This window comes from Eretmochelys imbricata, chromosome 5 (assembly GCF_965152235.1).
Source record: "Eretmochelys imbricata isolate rEreImb1 chromosome 5, rEreImb1.hap1, whole genome shotgun sequence".
Classification (NCBI taxonomy): Eukaryota; Metazoa; Chordata; order Testudines; family Cheloniidae; genus Eretmochelys; species Eretmochelys imbricata.
Window position 1 is genome coordinate 78,795,895 of NC_135576.1, and position 19,113 is coordinate 78,815,007.

The following is a 19,113-nucleotide window of genomic DNA, read 5'->3' on the forward strand; positions in this document are numbered from 1 at the left end:
TTGACTAATACAGAATCACAGCACAAGTTTGACAGTGTCTGAGGCTCCATTCTTTGTAGGTGTTATGCTTTCATTATCAGGAAAATCATGGTTGCCTTTTAGAAGTTGTGGTAATATTTTAAGACGATCTGTGAACACATCGTGTTGCAGTCTGTATTGGCTCTGTGTGTTTAATCACTAAAATTTGTCTTCTTGGTGTGCTTTAAGAGTATGTCCACACTGGAATAAAATACCCAGGGCTGGCCCAGGTCAGCTGACTTCAGATTGAGGGGCTCAGGCTTTGGGGCTGTAAAATTGCAGTGTAGATGTCCAGCCTTGGGCTGGAGCCTGGCCTCTGAGAGCCTCCCTCATAAGGCTTAGGGACTGGAGTCTAGGCTTGGAGACCTCATAAATGGGGAGTGTCCCAGAGCCCATGCTCCAGCCCAAGCCTGAATGACTATACTGCAATTTTATAGCCCCACTGCCTGAGCCCCTTGAGCCCAAGGCAGCTGACCCAGGCCAGACATAGGTGTGTTACTGCAATGTAGACATTCCCTAAGAAAGCACTGTATTGCTTCTCTGTTCTCCTGGGTACTATTTTGACTCTGTCCTCATGTTGTTTTTATTCCTCCAGTGCTATTTTTCTAGTAATTGAAACCTCTTATTTGGAATGTGTCATCAAATTTGTTTGCTCCCAGCACATGGCACATGAAGCGGAAGGCATTGTCTGCACTTAGGCTGCATTTAAGCCACAGGAATTTCTGAAACCAGTGTGGCTGAAATTTCCACTCATGATTTCTAAATGTACAGATAGCTGCACTGTCAATTGTGGCTCAGTAAGTCTAAATGTAATATATTTCATATGTGCCAGTCTCTTTGAATGGAATAGTACTAACCACTGGGTGGTGATCACATAACTTCCTGTGATGCCGATCGTCAGCTAACTTAATTTGATCACTAGAAATGGTCCATCTAAAATCAGATCATTGTAATTCTCAAACTTTTTCAAATAATTGACCATTTCTGAAAATAGATCTGGAACACCTTCTCTTTCCTCAATGACCCAACACTTTCCTTATAGCAACTTTAGAACTTGGTTATATGTTGGGGGAGAGGAAATATTAGGGAGTTTAAATGAAAATAAATTCACTTTACTGCACTAGGTGTGGCTGCATGGTTGCATCCTTTGCCTTTTGTATCTTTGCTGTTTACTTCCGCTTCCTAGGTCTACGGCCTTACATTTATCATTATTAAATTTCCTCTTGTTGCAGGCCATCTGAGCTTCTCTGATCTTTCCCATTTTCTTTCATCACTTAGCTCTGTCCATTGGTGCACCTCTATAAGAACCTGTGGGACTAGAACCTGCACCCATGGGGGAGGGGAAGTCTAGGCCACTGAAGCTTCTGGATCACCATTGGAAGTTTAGTCTGGGTTTCTGACAGAGGACCCAATGAAGCTAAGCTCTGAAGGAAGTACCACCCCGCAGGGCCTGAGTTGGTCAAGTAGTGCATGGAGGAGAGGGCTGTGGAAGAAACTCTAGTTTAGAAGGAGAATTGTTTAAGGTAAAATTGGAATGGGCAATGAGTGATTGGAGGCCAGCAAGAATCCAGCAGTGAAAATGAATATCCAGTAGGGAAATCTAATTTATCATCTGACCACAACCCAAAAATGGAGACAGAAAAAGTGGGATTCTAATGAATAAGTGGATGGAAAGAAGTGACGATAGTAAATCAGAATTACTTTACAGAATTAGTTTTACTCTTTGTAAATTTCTGGAAATCTTTCTTGTGTGTGACCATGTTCGTAATGCAGTGGTGAAATTTTGGATCATAATGTAGCAAAGAAGTTACAGACTCCTAATAGAAGGAAGAAAGTAAAGGGCAAGAAAGAATAAAGCTTTGAAGAACTAATAAATAAGATGATGTGAAATTGGAAATACAGCATAAGCATGGCAAAGGATGAAAGTGAATGTTTAATCTGATTGAGGAAATTCTTTTTACTGGAGGTTTGTCATGCAGAACATTGAGGGCATATTGGACTCTGCTGAAATAAACACAAATTGTGCAAAGTTATTCCTGAGAAGTATAGGAAATCAGCAAAAAATAAAGAAATGAAATGTAGGAAATAACATATTAAGAACTGAGTGAGGAAGATGGAGAAGTTTCTAAACAGACCAGCTCTCTGGGTATTAAGTACCTGGAGAATACAATCTTGAGTTGGGGACAAGTGATTGAAAAGTGAGAGAGCTACTGATCCAACTGAAATTGAGTGTTGTTCTGTACTGGGAAAATAATGCCCTGAATTTTTGAAGATAAAGTGTGTGTATAAGGGTGGATGTTATTTGGCTAGCATCTTCGGGCATGGGGAAAAAGCTTTAATAGTCAGTTGAGGCCAAACTATAAACAGGGGTAGACAAATCTAGAGAGGCTTGTGTTTAAATACAAGGTCAATGGACTCAAATCCAAGACTGAACCGAAAACTCTTCCTTGCCTGTGGTCGGGAGAATAGGTCTCTCCTAGCCAGCTATGGGGATAGAGCCAGCTCCCTCTTCTTTCTAAATGCTCAGGATGAGCTCACCAAACCAGACTCTTCTTAGATAGCTGTTTTTCTATAGCTGTCCCATCTGTAGCTACCCACACTCCAGGATCAGCCTTCCAAAGTATCAGCTCTCTGATGAATACAGTCTTTGTTCTACTGATGATGGGGCTCTAAAGCCTGGGTTCAGTTTGGCAGCAAAAATGTGGTGTGTTCAGATTTCCTTCCAAAGCATTATGTCAGGCTTTAACAAAAGAACAGGTTCTGCAGAGCTCCAAAAATATCAGGACAGATGGAAAAATACAAGCCATTATTAATTATGTTAATAACTGCTAAACCACCATTGTTAGCATGAGAATGGATTTTAGTCCCATGAGGATCTCGGAAGGATTGTGAGACTGTGAATATGGGTACATTTTGACAAAGGGCAGACGAGCTAAGAGAATTTGCTATTGATAGAAATGTGGGTGTCCTGGGAGTCATTAACCATTTCCCTTAGTGGTAACCAGCAATGGCAGAAATGGGGTATGCACCAAAGCATAATTGGCTAAATGACAGCAGGTGAATATATGAAATCATTGTTAAAGAGAGAACTCCTGTTCCAGCATCTAAGAAGGTACAGAAGCAAAGTCAGATTTCAGACAGGCAAAAGGAGTCAAGGGAGACAAAGTGATACCAGGGTTGAATGGATAAGCTACAGTAAGTCAAGGAGAGTGAAAATGGATGATCCGCCCTAGGTATAATATGCATAGTAGAGTTTAAATAGCTTAAGCAGAGTTGGAAAATTAACATAAAGAGTAGCCTGTAATAGGTAGGAATCGAAGAGGCTCGGTGTAACACATGGCCAAAAAGTGTTAAGCAGCTAGCAGGCTAATTGGTCCAGATTCAACCTTTAGGGACATATTGGTAGATAATGTTTGTGTTTTTGTGTGTTTACATATCTTGTTAGAGGTCAACAATGTAATCAAACAGTCCCTGTCTATGTTGTATTCTGTTAATTCAGGGATCAAAAAGAGATCTTAACATTTAAATGAACTGTAAACCTAGTGATATCATTGTATTCATGTCTCTTTGAAAGGTATAGAAAATCATCTGCAAATGGTGGAAAACAGGCAATTGCCTTATGTTAATCCCTGTAGCTAATTACCCACGATGCTTAGAAAATAGGTCTACTTCAAAGTCTCCATGATTGCCTATTGTTCACCTAAGGACTCTGAACTGTTAAAAGAAGGCCTGGAACTGTAAAAAGGTGTCTTGGGTCTTGATCCTTTTTATCTCAGATTTGCTTGATGCTTTATTCAGCGGAATCTTGAGTCATAAGACTGAGATCTCCAGTCCCAGCTGGATCACCCTGAATATGAACATTGGACTATAACCTATGGACTAATTCTGAAAGAACTCTTTGCAACTGCAAAGCTCACCATCTCTCCTATGAAACTGATCTCAAAACTGTACTCATGTCTGTACGTATACTGATCTTTTAAGCAATACACTCTCTCTTCTTTTTTAATAAATTTTGGTTTAGTTAATAAGAATTGGCTGTAAGCGTGTAAGTATGTGGTTTCCACTAAAATGGAGATAAAGAGACTCTGTTAATCAATTCCCCTACATACAGAGAGGCTGCAGCTCCTGTATAATATATCTTCTAGCCAAAGTGTTGTAATTGACCAGCTGTCTACCTTTTGGAGAAGTTTTTCAGTTACCAAAGGAATCTCAGAAGAGGCATAGGAAATTTTTTATGTGGGAAGTTGAAGACCTTATTTTTGGAAGACAGCGGAGGAGCAAGTGCAAATTGTCTGAGCTTTGTCCTTACTACATTAGCTAGCTACAGACATGAAGAAATTGACAAGAACAAAAACTGCAAGGACTATATCTAAAAGTATTATAAATTTGGTGGCTGTCAGCCAGAAAAATGGAGTGTCCGTGGTTGTCACAAGAGCATGAGGGAACAAAAAAGACTTTTTATTCACAGCCCTATAATCTTTCTCCTCAGCGGAAAAAAAAAGAGTTTAGAAAGGAGCTGAAAATGAAAACTTAACCCACACAAAATGGGGACAAAGGAGAGTTGAGTGTTCAAAGAAGGTACATTCAGAGCCAAACGGAGTACAATGATCAGTAAAAACCACAAAGGATCGGTATGTCTAGGGCTCCTTAGTAAATGCACTGGTTTCATTCTTGGGGATGAATTCAGAGGTGACACATAAGTTATATATCAGTGAGTGGGTGTAAGGGAGTCTAAGTGTAACTACTAAGCTAAGAATGTGTAAGTTAAGGAAAAGAATGGTGCACTTTAATTTACACTTCCTTACATCTTTTTCCTCCATTTAATACCCTTCTCTTCCAAGCCCTCAGAGTGTAAATTATACCAGCCTCGACTCTGTAGACCTGCTTAATGGGTGAAAATCAGAGGCAATGTGGATGGGGTCTGAATTACATCAGTAATTAGGTCTGAGTCTGAATTAGTGTAAAACTTGCAAATTGAGGGGGTTGAAAGAAGATGTAAATTACACCAGTTTAGACTCTCCTCTGAATTAGCCCTTGGGGCCTAGTTGTGTCTGCAGCAGGAAAAGCATAGAAATATTTTGTAAAACCTAGGGCTCTTGAAAATAGAAGAGAAACCCACAATGAGGGACAGATTCAGTCACTGTTCATCTTTTAATTATAAAAGATTTCTGGTTTAGAAATAAAGTGAACAATGCTGACCTTTGGGTTGAATTTCAGGTATGTTTTTTGAAAAGGCTGTGAAGATTTAGCAATTATATTAATGTCGCATCATTGAATGGTCTTAAATCCAAGAGAGTCTAGCAATTTAACAAAAGGAATAAAGTTCACACCAGGGATAAATTAACCTCCGCTAGGGCAGAGGAGCTATCTCTCTTTCAAACACCTGAAATCATTATTTTTGGGGTTCATAGCTTCTCATAACTGGTTCCAACGTCTTCCCTGTAACTTTAAAACAGAGAGATGGGAGTGCAGCACTGTCTGGTCTGGGCTCTCCTGCAAAACAGGGGTGGTGGGGCCCTTGTGTTACTACTACTTTCCCCTCCAGCAGATTTTCTTCTGTGGTCTGTGCCATAGGAAGCTGGCCTAGACTCTGGAATGACTCAAGCTCTTGTCATTTTTCAAGGGATATTCAACTTAAATAAAAACATGCACCAAAATCCACTTTTTTTAGCTAAAATGAAACCAGTGTTATGAGTTAGGCTAGATGAACAACGCTCCATCTCTCCCTCCTCCCCCAAAGGCTGCTGGAACAAAGTGGGTATCATGTACAGTATGGGTTGTTGTTTTTTATGTGGTTTGTTTTTTACTCTTGCCATTTCTTTTACTCTCTGCATTTTTCTCCAGCTTTTCTTGCAGTTTCTCTATATTTTTGCTTTGCCCACTCCTGTCTTCATTTATTGACTTACTTCTGTCATTGGTTTCCTTTGTTCTTTTCCTCTCTCTGTACCATTTTTGCAGTCTTTCCCATATAGAATATGAACCCAATCAGATTTAAATTTGAGTTGAAGTTTTGAATCAACAACGTTTATTTTGAAGTTAGATATGAATGAGTTTAAGTTTATACTTCGCAGTAGAGCCCTGTGCGGATAAAAAGTTTGCATCCAATTCGCAATCCACAATTCTGCAGATATCATACGAATGGCCCTACTGGGTCAGACCAAAGGTCCATCTAGCCCAGTATCCTGTCTTCTGACAGTGCCCAGTGCCCCAGAGGGAAAGAATAGAACAGGTAATCATCAAGTGATCCATCACCTGTTGCCCATTCCCAGCTTCTGGCAAACAGAGGCTAGAGACACCATTCCTGCCCATCCTGGCTAATAGCCATTGATGGACCCTATCCTCCATGAATTTATCTGGTTCTTTTTTTTTTTCATCCATGGATAAAGCAGATATCTGCAGATGTGCAGAGCTCTACTTAGCAGTACAACTTTGCATGTTTTTTTTCCACTTAGCACGTGCAAGACAAACTATGGCTTTGTCTGGATGTATATATAATCATAAAATATTCTGATACCTTTTACCTGTACTGTTTTTATCTAAAGAACTATTTGACTATGAAGCTGGATATAATACCACAATTTTGGTTTACTGGTAGAGACCACCTGATTATTTTTATTAAAGTAGTGCCACATCAGGATTGGGGCTTCATTATGCTAAGTACTGGACTGCACCAAAGAACTAAATAGATGAGACAGACAAGTGATAAATGAAGAACGACATGTGATCAAAATGTCAAAGGTCAACTGATATTTCAGTTTTGTTTCTGGTGGTCCATCTCAAAAATGTGAAATAATATTTAGTGCAAGGGGAAAGAACTAATTAAAAATGCAACAGCAAGTGGGTGTTACAAAGTGTGAGTCATCTGAAAGTAGTAATATAATTCTGGTCTGATGAGGGCATATGGCATAATACCATGTTCTGCTTAACTTCACACTTCTCAGCCAAAAAGAAGGCGTTAAAACAATGACACTTTTTCTGATTAGTCACAGTCTCTGTGAGAACAGAGGTCTCTTTTTCTATCTGTATCATATCTCTAAGAGTTTTATTTTAATTATCTTTTCATTCATGATTGCAACTGGAATCTGCTTTTATTTAAGACAACTAGAATTAGGACTTGGATTCTTTGATATGAGGATAGTCTCCAGCTGTTCAGAGAATAATTCTCCAAGGTCAGAGAGAGGGCATAATGTAAAGTTGCAGCCTGTGTGCAGTGTCAGGGGTGACGGTGGTGGTGATCACCATCTCCACACTGTCACAAGGAAGGGGCTGATGGGTGCCAGAGTCTGGGCATGGAGGCACTCAGGTTGGCACAGAAAGGAGGAATGTGGCAGGCAAGCCTGGAGCTGGCACTTTGAGTGGGATACTTGCAGAGGGAGTGCTTAAAGCAAACGCCATATAGTCCAAATCCTAGCCAGGCAAAGATCCTGATTCTGTAAGTTGCTGAGGGACTCCCAAGAATGGGAGTTGAGGATACAAACACCTCAAAGGGGATTCTAAGCATTTTGCAGGATCTGGCCCTAAATGTCAGTATGATTGGTGGAAGAATAGAAGCCAGTCAAGAAAGAGAGATACGGACATTTCCTCTACCATATTCTCCATTATATCCTCCGACCCTCAGTTTCTCTAGACCTTTTGATGTTCCTGTGATACTGCACCCCATATTCTTTACAGTGATATTATTATATGATTATGACATAATTATAATGTATCTTATGCAAGATAAGTCAAGTCAGATATCATCGAAAAGGTTATGATTTGCTGAATATGATTATCCTATTAGTATGTATGTATCATTTCTCTGTCTGAAGTTATGAATATTGATTATGTATCTGTATTTCAAATGTAGTTACACTGGGTAATGCCCACTAGACAAGATGCTTCCAGTCTAGCTAGCTGGGTGGAGAAGGGCTATTGAGGGCAATGAGCCATGAGGAAAAAACAATGGGCCTTTGGAGAAGCTTATCTCCCACCTAGGGAGCCTTCCTGAGAATGCTACAGACAGCCTCCGAGTAATGGCTGCTATGACTCTGCAAGGACATGTGATGAGACCACATGTCTCTAGACTCCATCTTGGGATGTCAGTCTTATTCCACAGACCGGTCTGGGAACCAAGCTTTGAAACAAAGGGTTCCCACCATATGCAAAACCTATATAAGGCAGGGAGTGATATCATCTGTAGTTCTTCACTCCCCACCCAAGAAGACTCCTGGAAACACCTGATGAACAAAGGCTGAACTGGGGGAAGTGCTGGACCTGGGCTAAAGGGGTTTTTAGCTTGTGAATGGAACATCAGGGAGTTCCAAGCTGTAAAGCAAGTGCAGCTTGACCCTTAAGAATCAGCAGCCTGCTTGTATCATGTCTTAAGGTGAGAATCTGCTATTCATATCCAATCTACTTAGTATATTAAGTTTAGTTTGTGGTTTTGTTTATCTGCTAGGTAATCCACTTTGATCTGTTTGCTATTACATATAATCACTTAAAATGTATCTTTTGTAGTTGATAAACTTATTTTTGCTTTATCTAAACCAGTGTGTGGGAATCATAACTTAGGGGCAATAGGCTGTTGCATATTCCTCTCCACATTGAGGGAGGGAGTGAATTTTATGAGCTTATGCTGTACAGTACCCTATACAGCACAAGACAGTATCATTTTGTGTTTATACTCCAGATGGGGTGCATGTCTGGGGAGCAGGGTGTAGCTTTCCATGCAGGGGCTGGTGAGAGAGACTGCTTGTAACTGCAGCTGGATGTGTCCCTACCTGTATGTATTCTGGTGAAGGTGCAGGCTGGAGGGCTTCGTAGCTTGTCTCAGCCATACAATGTGAGAGAGAGCCCAAGCTGGTGGATGAGGGGGTTCAGTGGTAACCAAGTTTCAGGTGGCACCCCAGGGAAAAAATCACAGTTGCTTTTGTCTTATTCCCTCTTGCTTCTTTCCATACCTCCCTGACTTTTCTTGCTCTCACCTCTGGTGGCACAATGTTATCTGACTAGTACTTTGCTCTTCAGAAGGACCAAGTCTGCATGCAGCTGGGGAGTTTTGCTTTGATTATGTATAAAGCACTGCTACCACGTGGTGTGACATAAAGCAGATGGCTATGGTTTCCACGGCCTATTTGCCTCAACCCCAGCATTCTCAAATACGATGATCAAACAGAATATCAATCCTGAAATTCACTGAGGCAAGGGAGGGGTGGATATATTATTTGCCTCACCCAAATGCTTGCCATGCTGTTCCCATTTCAGCTGCATGAGCAGTCTTTTTGGCTCCCTTTATCTATATAATAAGATTCCAGGATTGTCACTGTGTGTGTTGCTCTGAAGCCTAGTATGTCTGAATCAGTGTGAAGTGACGGAAACAGCTCTAAGTGTGGTTGAGAGCTCTTTTTGTTTAGTCTATCACCATGTTCAATCATCACTGGGATTCGCAGTCTGCTGGATTCCAGTTATTCAGTTCTCAGCCATTTTTGGTTTGTTTTACACTTTGAGTGACACCTGTGTGACAACACAGGCTTTCACCTATGTAGATGGCCAAGAAACACCTTAAAGACTTTCTTGTCCTTTCAATTGAGAAGCAAGTATCCGATGCAGTATCCCCGGAGGGAATGATCAGTAGATTTACAGAACTAATGCAGTGATATTTACTAGTTTGACTTTGAAAGTAAATAACTGGTGTATCAGAAATGTGCATTAGAAAGCTTCGAAAGGACTGTGATGGAATGTTCAACCCACACCACCCCTTCAGGGGCTAAGGTGACTCAGAAGGGGTTAATTAACCTGGTAGGCTGCACCTTGGGGGGGAGGGGCTTGACTGATCAACACTAATTGAAGATGGAGCCCATCTGGGCAGCAGTAGGTGGGGGCTTATATAAAGCCAGGAAGTGAGAGTAGAAGGGGGTGTAGTGTGGAGGCCTGTAGTCACTCTCTGGGCCTACTCAGGAGAGATGGAGAAAATCTGTAGGGGTAGAAGCCCTGGGCTATTGATACAGGAGGAAAGGGTTTACCCAGAGGGATGGTGGAGAAGAAAGCCTGCAGAGGTTGGAGTAGGAAGAAGTCCAGGGAAACAGCAGCAAGGGTTGAGATGGTGCAGACATTGGCTGTGATCATAGGGTCCCTGGGCTAGAATGTGGAATAGTGGGAGAGCCTGGGTTCCTGTACTAGCCCCTAGGAAAGTTGCATAGTCTGGAATGGGGAAACTGCCTGAAATGGAACTGAGACAGCTGGTCTGGTAAGATTTTGTTATCCTGTAAGGGGAAAATTGTACAGTGACCTAGCTGGAGAGCCAAGCCACACAGAAGAAGCCCTGTGACTCCTAGAAAGCGAGAGGGGCTGTGGCCTGAGTGACTGAAGGAAGTGGGTGTTGGGCCAGTAGAGCTACTCCCCAGATGCAGCCACAAAGGGGTGCCCCACTGGTGAGTGAACCCTGTGACGAGAGCCTTACTTACAGCTTAACAGGCAGTATTTTAGTCCAGGTTGGACACCCAGACTAAAGGCAATCTCTTTCCTCAACAAAATTGTGCAAAATTCCCTTTTGGCTTAATTAACCTTTTCCCCTCTCAGTAATACGGTACATTTCAGTTCCATCTCTGCGCCCATCACACAGTGCTACCAAGTGAGTATCTGGGAGCTGGTTGAATATTGTGCTGCTGCATGTGACTTCATCTAGAGAATGCTGTCCACAGTTGATTTTGAAGAACATACAGTCTACTGGAGAGTATAAATCCAGGATTTGTGCGATCTTCCAACAATAATTTGCAAACAGGAAAGTCTTTTTCCATGTACCAAAGCAAAATTTATACGGAAGCATCTTGAAGTCCTTTACAAAGTGTGTCTTTCAAAAGAAGACCAGAAGGTGAAATACTATTATATTAAAAATGAGATATCAGTGGAGATACTAAAGATCTATGTAGAAATATAGTTTTCTGGGCAAACAAATGTATTTAATAAAACAATGGAGGCTTTTAATGCCTTTTTAAAATTTAAACCCACTTTTTTGCATGATGAAGATATGCATTTAATGGGGTTCTTCTTACTGTTAAATTTCGAAGCAAGAAAGAAGTAGAAATGTCTCAAACAGAGCTGGGTGAATATTAGAAAAATGTATGTGATTGATCAGATGATATTAGTATTCTTTTTTCTTCACTTGTCTATGAATACTTGAGCAACCGTCATTTTTGAGGTGGTAGGGATTGCACTAACTTAAGGGAAGGAGATTTTACTTGTGAGCTATTTTTAATTGTACTTCTAAGAACATAGCATTAGAAGTGCAAGCCTTGTTAGCTCTATGGATCCTTGCTTGATATGGCTGGAAGTGAGGTGCTTAGAAGGCAGAACAGAGGTGATGATATTCAGACAACTGACTGAACAGTCAGCAAAAGCCTCTGTGAGGCGCAAAGGATAGGAGGGAGAGGTGATGAAACAGTAAATGAGATCCTTTGCTTGGAGACAGTTATGCACATATTGTAGCCACAGAACAATGAGGAAGAAGTCCGAACTTTGCTCAGATATTGATTTGGGGGGGGAGGGTAGGAATTGGCATCAGGGCACAACCACCTAATACAACCTCATGTATAGTGAGCACTGGGTCATGTGTTCCTGTGGCTGTATGGTTGTCAGCGGCAGGCTTGCACATGTGATTTAATGACTGATAAATGGCAGCTGAATTATAACCTGATCTAAAATGGAAATCAATGGATCCAATCTATGCATGAGGTGGATAGAGAACTTCACATCCCATGTGGGATGGGAGAATACTCAGCAACTGTCAGAACTGTTTTCATGGCAAAAGTTAGTTTCTAGCTCCTATGGGTGTAGAGGAAAGCTCGAAAACATGAAATCTTAAAAGCTTAATACCCAGAAGACAGAAACTTTTATTGTTAAGTCTCATGAGTTTTGGAGGGGCCTGATTAATGATTTTTGAACATGTAAGGCTAGCAATACAGTTGATGCATTCATATTTGGGATGAATGTGAGAAGAAAATGAACTGAAAGTCCACTCTATAGAAATCTGCCCTCATTTATTTCTGTAGCTAATTTAGCAAGAAACCCACCTATTACAAAATCTTAAGATATACTTACATTGTGCGAAAGAAAACAGGAAGATATCTTACATGTTAAAATGTCTCCCTCTGTATGGCGTTCCTGACCCCCTTCTTGAGAGATTCAACATCCCAGGCACTGTCCTCTCATTAAACTTTAAATTACCAATCAAGGAACAGAAAGCATTCAGTGTAAGTTAGATGGTGCTGCCATCACTCTTCCCCCACACCCAACTCCATTTTGTGTGCAGTTAGGCACCTACCTAGCTCATTCTTATAAGAAATGCCTCAGGTAAGCACCTGACTCCAGGAGAGGGGTTCACAGTTGTGGACACATCCCTGTCACCAGCATTTCCCACTGGCTAGCTTAGGGGGCTCCCCATCTACTGTGCTGGCCTTTGTGAATCCCACTTGAAGGAAGAAAAGGAGGACTTGTGGCACCTTAGAGACTAACAAATTTATTTGAGCATACGCTTTCATGAGGTACAGCTCACTTCATCGGATGCATCTCATGAAAGCTTATGCTCAAATAAATTTGTTAGTCTCTAAGGTGCCACAAGTACTCCTTTTCTTTTTGCGGATACAGACTAACACGGCTGCTACTCTGAAACCTGCCACTTGAAGGAGCCTCTCTCTCCTCATGCATTGTGTAGGGAGCCTAGTGTAATTCAGTTTTTTCACTTGCAGCGTTGTTCCTGTGATTTTTTCTAGGTCAGTAGTTCTCAAACTTTTTTCCACCAAAGACCCCTTTGGCATCTGATTAAACTTCCTGGACCCCTTTCATTTTTTTAATACATAAGCTTCATGTTATTCGATTAGGTTAGTTCATTATTTTAAAAAATTGTAATTAAAATAGGACTCAGAAAGGAACCAAAAGTAAGCAGTCTGCAATTATTACAAATGATCACATCACCCTTATTTTCACTTTAACTAAATTTGTGGTGTAGTTCTGAATGAGAAATACTGGTACTACCATAACACCCCAGCCAGATGGGGAATGCTTCCAGCGTAACCTCCCACGCACAGTACATGCGAGGTCATGCTCTGTGGAAAGTAGCATATTGTTCTCAAAATGACTTCCTTCATGTGGCAAAACTGTTGGAACACTGTTCCAGCCCCATTGCAGTACTCCTCAAGAGACAGATGCCCCATAACCTATGGTGGACCCCTAAACAACTGGAACCTCACTTTGGGAACCACTGTTCTAGGTGTATAAAAGTTAGGTGTTGTGACACACTCCTTTTTTTGAATTTAGTGCTAAATTCCTTCAGAAGAAGCCAGTTTGAAAAAACTGGATAAGAAATACATAAAGGAAAGACCAGTCAAAAGATCAACCCTCCTTCTATACCAGGGCAATGCTTCCTTCCTATCAAGAGCCTGGGGATAGTGACCTACTTCGAAGTCCAAAACTAGTGTTCTTTAGTTGACTTACCAGCTTCAGGCCAACTAAATAACACCAGGCGGCAATAAAAGCTATGTAATTTGCCTGCTGCCACACAACTGGGATGGATAAAAAAATCAAATATTTGAATTTTTTTATTAATGGTTCAGCATTTATCATAATTCACACTTTAGTCTTAACCTTGTTTTTAATTTAAAAGTTTATTTAAGTGTTATATCAATAATGCAGTAAATCATGTTGTGGTCTTGGGCAAATTATACTGTTGCAGTTATCTGATACACATGAAATATTATCCCCGAGTCATTGGCAGTTGTTAGGACTCAAAGTACTGACTTTTTGCAAGTAAAATATTTACTAAGAATACCTGAGTCAAACTGTACTTCAAATGTTCTGCTGTCTTAGGCCTCATGAACCCCATTTCTTTTACTTCTCTTTGGAGGAAGAAAGTAAAAGAAAAACAAAACATTTGCTCCCATTGGAATAAACACAAGTGGAACCAGAATTAGAAAACCAGTTTAATGGGTCGATGCAAATTAAAAATTAGTAATCTGTTGTAGAACTAAAGAAAACTGGTGGGCCACATTCTGGTCTCAGGTAACCATATAAATCTGGAATCTTTCCACCATTGTCACTAGAGTTACTGCAGATTTACATGGGTGTAATTGAGAGCAGATTCTGGCCCAAGTGACTTCGCCTGTTAATAGTCACAATGGTGAATGAACTGCCATATTTATAACTACTCCTACATAAAGTGCTCCCTCCTGTTTTAGCAAGCATGTTTGGTTGGTCTGGCAAGGGAATGGACACTCCCTGGTCAGAGGAAGGGTGTAGCCTCTCTTTAAAATGAAGGTCTAGTCTTCCATTTGTGGTCTGCTACTTTAAAACTGTCTGCATGTCTGTCTCCATTCTCATGTGAGTCCTGATCAGAACACTCCATGTGATGTAAAAGCATGACACCGGAGTACTGATAAGAGACTTCTATTTATTTCCTTGTCTCTGGCATAGGACATTGATCAAAGTTACTTGGCATGGGATGGGATATTCTGACTCCACTGGCTACTGTTTCACCATGCACCAAAAAAATTCTTACCTATATTTTAACTCAGTCCTTACACAGGCAAAACTCCCCTTAATGCCAAAAAAGTAAGCAAGGATTTCAAGATTTGGTTAATAACTTTAGTACTACATGATAAAGAACTATTTTGGGGGCCAAACTTATGACTGTTTTGGATTTGAATAAAAGTAATTTAAAACAACTGTGATGGAAAATCACCAGTCCCATTTCTTGTTTTCTGTCCTTTTGGAAACTCTCATTTCATTATTCAGTTGCTGGAAGCATATGTGATTTGGGGATAGGATAATATGATCCTCACTGGGGCTTAGATACTATTGTGATTGAAGTCATTACAAAGAACTAAGAAAGAACAATAGACAAGCTTTGTGATTCATGACTGCCAGGATATTACTGTTTATTTTTACTGTAAAAATACAAGCATGAAGCATTTGATAATTTCATCTTATGCATTTTCTTTTGAGATGTACGGTTTCATGTGTTAAAGAACTGTAAAAGAGCATCGACTGCTGCCTGTGGGTTGTTGAGAAGCACTGTTTGTATGGTTGTGTTGTATATCATAGCTCTTATTAAGTCTAGTGCCATTGCTAATGTTTTAATGTATGTGTGTATGTGCCCTGAGGGAGTAGTTTGTAAGTTTTACTGGCCTGATGCGCAAAAATGCTCCCTTCCTTTTCTATCCATTATAAATTAATACATGCCATCGGGGACCTCTTATTGTGTAAAATTGTCATCTTGTGAATGGTATGGATAAGCTAACTGTGAAGTGAAACTGCGCAGTAACCCATCCTATGAACAAGACAAAACATACTCTACCAACTCCTGATGGCTTGTGTTAATTTATTATGAATAATTCACATTTCTTTATCAGTTACTATCATAGAATCATAGAATATCAGGATTGGAAGGGACCTCAGGAGGTCATTTAGTCCAACCCCCTGCTCAAAGCAGGACCAATCCCCAATTAAATCATCCCAGTCAGGGCTTTGTCAAGCCTGACCTTAAAAACTTCTAAGGAAGGAGATTCTACCACCTCCCTAGGTAACGCATTCCAGTGTTTCACCACCCTCCTAGTGAAAAAGTTTTTCCTAATATCCAACCTAAACCTCTCCCACTGCAACTTGAGACCATTACTCCTTGTTCTGTCCTCTTTTACCATTGAGAATAGTCTAGAACCATCCTCTCTGGAACCACCTCTCAGGTAGTTGAAAGCAGCTATCAAATCCTCCCTCATTCTTCTCTTCTGCAGACTAAACAATCCCAGTTCCCTCAGCCTCTCCTCATAAGTCAGGTGTTCCAGACCCCTAATCATTTTTGTTGCCCTTCGCTGGACTCTCTCCAATTTATCCACATCCTTCTTGTAGTGTGGGCCCCAAAACTGGACACAGGACTCCAGATGAGGCCTCACCAATGTCGAATAGAGGGGAACGATCACGTCCCTCGATCTGCTCGCTATGCCCCTACTTATACATCCCAAAATGCCATTGGCCTTCTTGGCAACAAGGGCACAGTGCTGAGTCATATCCAGCTTCTCGTTCACTGTCACCCCTGGGTCCTTTTCCTCAGAACTGCTGCCTAGCCATTCGGTCCCTAGTCTGTAGCTGTGCATTGGGTTCTTCCGTCCTAAGTGCAGGACCCTGCACTTATCCTTATTGAACCTCATCAGATTTCTTTTGGCCCAATCCTCTAATTTGTTTAGGTCCCTCTGTATCCTATCCCTGCCCTCCAGCGTATCTACCACTCCTCCCAGTTTAGTATCATCCGCAAATTTGCTGAGAGTGCAATCCACACCATCCTCCAGATCATTTATGAAGATATTGAACAAAACTGGCCCCAGGACCGACCCCTGGGGCAGTCCACTTGACACCGGCTGCCAACTAGATATGGAGCCATTGATCACTACCCGTTGATCCCAACAATCTAGCCAACTTTCTACCTACCTTATAGTGCATTCATCCAGCCCATACTTCTTTAACTTGCTGACAAGAATACTGTGGGAGACCGTGTCAAAAGCTTTGCTAAAGTCAAGAAACAATACATCCACTGCTTTCCCTTCATCCACAGAACTAGTAATCTCATCATAGAAGGCGATTAGATTAGTCAGGCATGACCTTCCCTTGGTGAATCCATGCTGAATGTTCCTGATCACTTTCCTCTCATGTAAGTGCTTCAGGATTGATTCCATGATTTTTCCGGGGACTGAGGTGAGGCTGACTGGCCTGTAGTTCCCAGGATCCTCCTTCTTCCCTTTTTTAAAGATTGGCACTACATTAGCCTTTTTTCAGTCATCTGGGACTTCCCCCGTTCGCCACGAGTTTTCAAAGATAATGGCCAATGGCTCTGCAATCACAGCTGCCAATTCCTTTAGCACTCTCGGATGCAACTCGTCCGGCCCCATGGACTTGTGCACGTCCAGCTTTTCTAAATAGTCCCTAACCACCTCTTTCTCCACAGAGGGCTGGCCATCTACTCCCCATGTTGTGATGCCCAGCGCAGCAGTCTGGGAGCTGTCCTTGTTAGTGAAGACAGAGGCAAAAAAAGCATTGAGCACATTAGCTTTTTCCACATCCTCTGTCACTAGGTTGCCTTCCTCATTCAGTAAGGGGCGCACACTTTCCTTGGCTTTCTTCTTGTTGCCAACATACCTGAAGAAACCCTTCTTGTTACTCTTGACATCTCTTGCTATCCCCTGCATCATTTTTGTTACTAAATTATGACGAGAAAGGCACATACTCCACTACAATGAATATTTGAACAAGAGGAAAACTAATTTCCTTACCATGCAGTCAGGGTTCTCCCATATTCTGAGATCTACATGGTTTAATTATGCCTAGGCCTGACATCATGCTTTGCAAAATAATTGTTTTATAATCCTGCTATCTTCATAAACCTGTTAGCTCAACATTCTGTAATTAGTGTTTTAACTGAGCAGCTAATGGGTTAACAGTTATATAGCTTGATCAATGCTGATATAGTGTCTGTGTTGCAGAATAGAATGGTTGCCTGGCAACTATACCTGTAGAAACTACATATTGTATTTCTACCTATTTAAACCCTCATCTTGTGAGGGTTTATGGAAAGGAGCTGCTCATTTGCCAAGCCTTTGGAATTCTTGTAACATGGCTGAAAGTACTGTGGAATGAACATCAAAGGGCTTAGAAATTTGACTCAGTAAATGAAAGCCTTGATACAGATGCTTATTTAAACTTTTTGAAGTCTCCTTCCTGCTTTTCTTCTTGTAATTCTATCAGGCCACTCTCCACCATCTTTCTGTCGTCCAGACCTGAATCCCATCTGCCTCTGTAAATCCCCATGCCCACTCCACTGACCTCCCAGTTCTTTTTCTGACCTTCATCAGGTCCTCTCATGCCCAATTTCCTCTTATGGTTTCCCAAGAAACCCCCAGACTTCAGTGATCCTAGATCATTAGGTAGGGCCCTGGCACTTTGTCTTCTGACCAGTTATTCAGTTTCAAAAAAAAAAAAGAAAAGGAGTACTTGTGGCACCTTAGAGACTAACCAATTTATTTAAGCATGAGCTTTCGTGAGCTACAGCCTTCGACATTTATACACCCATACACTTTATGTGCACAAGGGAATTTTAAAAAAATAATGTTTAAGGTAGAGCCGATGTGACCCGTGCTGCTGTCTTAGAAGTCACACACGAGAATTTTTTTCTGGACAAGCATCACAGACATATAAACAGTTTATAAACCAGGTTTCATGACTCAAACTTCAGCAAATAAAGCACTATTCAAATAGCCTGTCATTTATTGCCTCTTCATAAAATATGTTTAACATCCAATGTGATAAGTATGTGCTGCTTATTTCATGTTTTTTCTCATTCAGATTTTGTGTCCCAGCTGCTGGAGGTTCTATTGCAGTATTTTACTACTGTTGCAGGTAAGATATCCCCTCAAATCTTGTAACTAGCCTGACTGTTTCTTGAGTCCATTTGCAATAATCTGGAAGAGCTATTGAACCATCCCTTTGCATGGGAGCTGACTGTTCTTTGATATGCTTTGTGTCTGTCATCCTGAGACCATATAATTAGTCTATTTTTGGGTCTCTGTTAGCACTGGGCTCCTTTGGACAAGGCACTAGCCAGATTAGTTAATGAGATTTGCTGAAGGGGAAAACATAATAAAGATTAGGATAAGGACACACAGGGAAGGAGGTTAGGGCAGAGGGTATCAGAAGGTAAACTAGACAAATAATTACATTTTCTTGTATATGGAACAGGCCAATAAAAGAAGACCAAAAGTATATCACTCTAAAATGTTTGCATAATGTAGGGGCTGCCTTTTACAGTAGAGCCTACTTGTTCTTTAAGTGATTAATGCATGAGATTTTGCGTTTGCTGTCACACTAAAACTCTGATCTTGCATCACAGTGTTTTGAATGCAATTTTTTAATTCTGTAGTTGAATGGCCGATGCAGCAAATGAAATAAACTTCAAAAATGATACTACAGGGTATAGTGGGAATGTAGACAATAAAGTTGAGGAAAGCTAAAATGCATCCTCTGCATTTAACAGTTGTCACCTCTTCCCCCGCCCCCAGAAATATTTTCTTCCAAATACTTACC

General features: G+C 41.0%; 1 long non-coding RNA gene across 1 annotated transcript in view; it reads left to right on the forward strand.

Annotated features, from left to right (window-relative positions):
- LOC144264600 (uncharacterized) overlaps positions 1-18,417 on the forward strand; it is a 47,851-nt gene extending 29,434 nt beyond the window's left edge. The window contains exon 3 of the long non-coding RNA XR_013346079.1: positions 18,376-18,417. This is a non-coding gene — a long non-coding RNA (uncharacterized LOC144264600). The remainder of the gene's footprint in view (positions 1-18,375) is intronic.
- Positions 18,418-19,113: the final 696 nt, after the last annotated feature.